The sequence below is a fragment of the Pinus tabuliformis genome, chromosome 2_2 (genome assembly GCF_031772625.1).
Source record: "Pinus tabuliformis cultivar Carrire ecotype Pingquan chromosome 2_2, CPIR1, whole genome shotgun sequence".
Taxonomy (NCBI): Eukaryota; Viridiplantae; Streptophyta; class Pinopsida; order Pinales; family Pinaceae; genus Pinus; species Pinus tabuliformis.
Genome location: NC_142300.1, coordinates 539,713,925 through 539,719,928, shown reverse-complemented (window position 1 = coordinate 539,719,928; position 6,004 = coordinate 539,713,925). Strand labels below are relative to the sequence as shown.

Below are 6,004 nucleotides of genomic sequence, written 5' to 3'. Positions count from 1 at the left end.
ATTATATTGTAATTAAATTTCAATAGTTAATTTAATTATAGGTAAAGTGTTAAAATATTGCTATAATGCCTATAGGTTTTAGATTTGTTTCTATTTATGTTATTTGCATGTCCCTAAGGTATTTATTAAAATGAATCCTAATATTGTTTAAAATAAAGTCAATTTATTGAAGTAAGATTTGATTATAAATTGTGTTTTTTTTGTTTTAATTTATTTTATTATAATTAATTTATAATTTTAATGTTATGATTATAGGAAAGTGTTAATATATTATTATACTAATATATCGCTTCTTGATTTTTATGCAATTGGCTTATTGCTAATGTGTTCTACATTGAATTTTAATTATACTTAATATTGTTGCTATACACAATAAGAAACTATAAAACCTGGAAGAAAGACGCAGCAAGAGAGCTAACTCGGTTGAATCCGTCGTAAGGCAGCACACACATAGGAATTTAAAGCATGTAGATGTCTCCGAGAGGAAGTATGCACGTAGAATGGGATCAGTGCTACGCAGCCATATAGCGAAGAACTAGAACAGGGGGTCTAACAAGTTTAAATTGAACGACGCAGATTCTACTAGCATCCAAAACGAGGTAAATCTATTGTCCAATCCGAGGCATGGAGAAGAGCCGATGCCACGCAGCCCTATAGCAGAGAACCAAAACAGGAGTTCACTGTCAAACAAAACGTTTATATCAAACAGTGCAGATTCTAGGTCCCAGAACGAGGGAAATCCGCTTCCGTGCCATGGAGAAGAGCTGATGCTCAACTCGAAAATCGGGTCCAACACCAGCCAGAACGGGAGAGATCCATGGTCAAACAAAGCGTTGAACGACTCCAACAGGTACTTAATTCTTAAGAACAACATTAATAATAAAAACAACAACAAAACAAAGGACAATGAAATACATAATAAATTAAGTTTAAATGAAATTAACGCAGATTCTAGACCAGTTAAAATCGATAATAGCTTAGGAAATATAGCCATAGACTTATATAATAAAATAGATAGCTATGTAAACACTAATGAAATAAATAAAATGGGATATAATAAAATAAATAATAAATTAGATAATAATATAATAAAACTAAATACTATGAACAACAACCTAGAAGAAAATATAGACAATACAAGAACTGATAATAAAATAATAAAAACCCAAAATTCTATTAACAATAAAAAAGTCATAAATATTTCATCTTATGAATTGAAAAAGGAAGAAGTTGAGGTCCTCAACAAGGGACTCAATTTTTCCCTAGCCCCCAAACGAATCCCTAATGAAGAAATTATATGCAGTCTTGAAGATGGAATAAAAACTCTCAATGATGAAGATAAAGAGCTTGTTAGACAAGAGTGCGCTGTCATACTAAGGAGAGCTAGACCTCCTAAAAGTAATCTAAACCATGAGAAACTTAAAGCCTTAAAAAGTCTAAGAGATAATAATGACATTGTCATTCTAAAGGCCGACAAGGGAGGCGCCACGGTGGTAATGAATCATGTGGAATACATAAACAAAATGAAAGACCACCTGTATAACAACGACAACTACAAAAATCTTGAGAAAAACCCCATCTCGAAAATTACAAGACTTGTCAAGAAAGCCATCAAAGAGGCCAATTTGGATGAGAAACTGAAAAAGCACCTCACCCTTGTCAGTGAAATTACCCCTTGAATTTATGGGGCCCCCAAAATACATAAAACTGATGTCCCCCTCAGACCTATAGTTAATACTATCGGGGCACCAACTTATGAATTAACATAGTATGTTGCGAGCACTCTAGCACCTATAGTGGGTAAAACCACCTCTTGCATCAAAGACTCCAACCAATATGTCGAGTTCATCAAACATGCTAAACTTGATCCAAGTGATAAAATTGTTAGCTTTTATGTGGTCCAGCTCTTCACCAAGATTCCCTTAGATGAAGCAATCCAAGTTGTAAAAGAAGTAGTAGACCCCCAAACTGCAAAGTTAGCTGAAATATGTCTCCGTTCCACTTTCTTCACCTTCCAGGGGGAAATCTTTGAGCAAACTTCAAGAGTGGCTATGGGATCACCTCTTTCTCCTATTGTAGCCAATCTCTTTATGGAAAAATTTGAAAAGAAGGCTCTTGATACCTACCCATTAAAACCTAAGTTTTGGATCAGGTTTGTGGACGACACTAGTGTAGATTGGCCTCATGGGGATGATGAGCTTAAAAACTTTTTAAACCATCTCAATAGCATGTTAGATGACATCAAGTTTACAATGGAGGTTGAGGAGAATGATTGCATCCCATTCCTTGATATCCTCCTCATAAGAAACAAGGATGGTTCCCTAGGACACAAAGTGTTTAGAAAGAAGGCGCATACCGATAACTATCTTCATGCTGATTCACATCACCACCCAACTCAAAATATGGGTGTCCTTCAAACCCTCTTTACTAGAGCATGTAGGCTATCAAATGAGATCCACAGTGAAGAAGAGATTACTTACTTAAGAAAAATATTTACTAGCTTAGGATAAAATAATAAAGACATCTTCAACTCCATCCGAAAAGCTAGATCTGGAAACAAAAAAGATAAATCAAATAACCCTCAAACTGCTAAAGCCTACCTTCCTTATATTCAAGGAGTCACTAACAAGCTAGCTAAAGTTCTCATGAAGAAAGATATCAAAGCTTCATTCAAACCCATGATGACCATTTGTTAAACACACATGGGCAGCAAGAGAAAATATGAAAGATAAAACATGCAATACAATTTTTATTGACAAATGATATACATTTATAGTACATTGTTTGACCATTGGGTTTCACATCCCAAGGTCTCTTGGACTCCTTTTGTCCATTCGGCTTCCACACTAACCCATTGAGGATTAGGTGTCCAACATTCCCCCCCTTAATCCGAAGGGTTATGTATGAGTCCAAGAAGAGAGCTGTAATACAAAATGTGCAAAAATGCATGGCAGCACTAGGCTGAATGTGCTCTCTGAAATGTTGGTATAAAGGGCGGTGGTTTAAGGATGACCACCAACACTAGAACGCTTAGTGCAGTTCCCGTAACTCTTCCAAAACTGGTAAGAAGCTGAAGTCTTCTGCTAGAGGAAGTGATCCTATTGTTTTAAAGAGGGAAACCTTCAACCATGAAAGGGAGGCCTCACCTCACATAAAAGGGAGAACTTCAACCTGAAAAGGGAAGTCTCAACCTGTGATGGTTTAAGGATGACCAACAACTCTGGAATGCTTAATGCAATTCCTGGAACTCTTCCAAATCTGCCAAGAAGCTGGTGTCTTCTGCTAGAGGAAGTGTTCTCAATTGTGTTCCTGGAATTCTTCCAAAACTAGCAAGAAGCTGAAGTCTTCTGCTAGAGGAAGTGTCCCAGGCATCTTTGTCTCTGGCTACAACTCTGAAACTGGTGTGGCAGGTTGTGGCTCAGGTTCGCTTGATGTGGCTTTGAAGCTTGTAGATGACCATCATTCCCCCCTGTCAGATACAAGGTGAGAAGATGGAGAAAACTCAACTGCAAGACTGTTCAATACTCTAGAACAAGTTCTGACATGTGTTTGGAATATCTTCTTGGTTGTTGATGCCCATTTCCAAGAAGCGATCCATCCAAGATGAATCTTTGTTCTTGCAGGACGTTTGTTTTTGAAGCATATGTTTGAAGAATGACTGGTTTTATGACAGTGCTTACATGGATGAAGATCAAAACAGTGATCTTTCAGATGGCCAACTCGGTCACAGTGTTGGCATTTCACAATCTGTTGTTGTTGTTGTTGTTGTTGCTGTGGAAGAGGGGCAGAGTCTGGAACAACTGAAGGTGAACTTTCATGAGGAGCAGGTGAACTGTCATGAATGAATCCAGCACTCTGAAACTGAATGGGCTTGGCATAGTCTGGAATATGAAAGGACAAGTCCTTGTCATATCCAAGACCAGTTCTGTGCTTGTTGTGGACAAGCTGTTCCCAAGGTCTGATGATGGGCTTGGGAAGTGCAGACTGAGTTTCTGCATCTGCATTTACAACTGCTGCTTTATTTGAATGAACTGTAACATTATTGACTTGCTGTTGATGGGTGGTTGTCTCAATGTTCTGAACAAAAACAGGTTCAGAATGATGTCTATTTTGATGTAGCTCTTCTTACTGTAGTTGTGATTCAAGCTGCAAAAAATCAATCTTTTCCTGTGCATTTTGTAGACATGTTTGAATTTCTGAGAGAGAGCCTTTGTTGATTTGGAATGTGTCATCAACAGTAGATTGTATAAGAGTTTTCATGAACTCTAATACTTTAGTAATTCTAGTCATTTTCTTCAACCTTTTTTTTTTTTTTAATCAATATCTTAAGCTAGAAATTACACAAAAATTGTTGGACTATTGCTGCAACACTGAATCGTGATGACAAAGGAACATGAATATGCCACAAAATTCAACACATCAACCAGCGCAGTCGATTAATATATATATATATATATATATATATATATATATATATATATGTATATATAGTGGCACAGTCTTCAAATATGAATTAACTCAATTAATATACTATGTCATATACAACCAATACTAATTTGAACCGGTGCATTCACTAAGGCAAATTAATTACAAATGCTCATATGACACTTCACATATAAACTCAACGCACCATGATATGATACATGCTCTACATGATATATCAACTTTACACTGCAAAAACAAACCACATTTTCCTTTCAATCAACCATGGAGTGGCGGTTTGGGGAGCCACAAATGGCGGTTTCAAGCCACCACACTTCCGCTTCAATGGAGCTGACAACACGTAAGCTGAGGATGGTGCACACTGTCAAATTCACTCTACACTTATGATTAGCTCGCCCTCTTCAAGGGTCCCGAGCTATACTACATCAACCTTTATTTCCTCATAAATTCACCTTGTTTCTTGAGAGTCGTAACATCAGGTTCACCAGGCTTCCATGAATTTGATACTTGACTCGATAAGTTACATAGGAGACAAATGTAGCCACGCCAAACACTTGGATGGAAATCTAAATCTTTATGCTTCAAATCCTATGCTTTATACCTTGACTACATACTTTTTTTTGGAAAAAATAGATTTCTTTCCTTTTCTGTCTCTCAGTCATCAATACTCCACCATCGCTGTTGTCGCCATTTGTACACAGATATTAAAAACTAACTTCACCTCTGCTTTCTTGCCCTCCAGTCTGCTTTCTTAAGAACCTGACTTTCATTGTTCCCTTCGCCGTATAGCGCAACAGATGCCATACAGGACAATATAAGAACAGCCAGTCCCATCCATGTAATGTTTTTCACCCAGTCTCGAATAAACCCTGAACATGCACGAAGAAATATCTTCCCGAATTTAACATAGGCCAAAAAATTCCATACAGAACAATATTGTAACTTAACCAGCAATCCCGGCCACGGACATTTCGTCTCCTGTATTTATAGTGTGCTACCAGTTTGAAAATTTGAATTCTTTGGAGCCCGAGACAAATGCGAGCCCTCCAAAAATTCTCGAAGGCCAAGGCGCAGCCCAGGTCATGAGGGGGGTTGGAAATAGTTTTCAACCATCAATTGACGCGCCTCGGTTTTACCTTAGTATGAGAAATCAATGGGACAACATCAAACTGTTTAAAAAGGAAAAAGGAACTCAAGGAGCTCTCCTTATAAGGGAAGACACGTCAAACAACGCTGAGAAAGATATAATCGGTGACCGTGGTGAGAATGGGAAGTTGCCAAAGTCAGGCCTGCTTGACATGGGGAATTTGCGGAGGCAGCAGAAGAACTTAACTGTACATGACGCTAATGGGGAAAGAAGCAAAGATGAGATTGGGTATTTCAAGGGCTAGAAGGATGAGGAAACAAAAGAATAGTGACTACTTCTTTGGAACCTTTTGTATCATTATCAGAAGCACCTAAAGGAGATTCAACGCAAATTCTTCTACTCTTGTTATCAGAAACAGATAGAAAGTAGGTTAAGTAGAGATTCAAACAATCCAGCACTTCAACGCAGCCGAGA

General features: G+C 37.7%; 1 non-coding gene across 1 annotated transcript; it reads right to left on the bottom strand.

The window, feature by feature from the left end:
• Nucleotides 1-5,467: 5,467 nt before the first annotated feature.
• Nucleotides 5,468-5,614, bottom strand: LOC149193737 (U4 spliceosomal RNA). Its single transcript, XR_016255386.1, has one exon. It is a non-coding gene; the product is annotated as a U4 spliceosomal RNA (small nuclear RNA).
• Nucleotides 5,615-6,004: the final 390 nt, after the last annotated feature.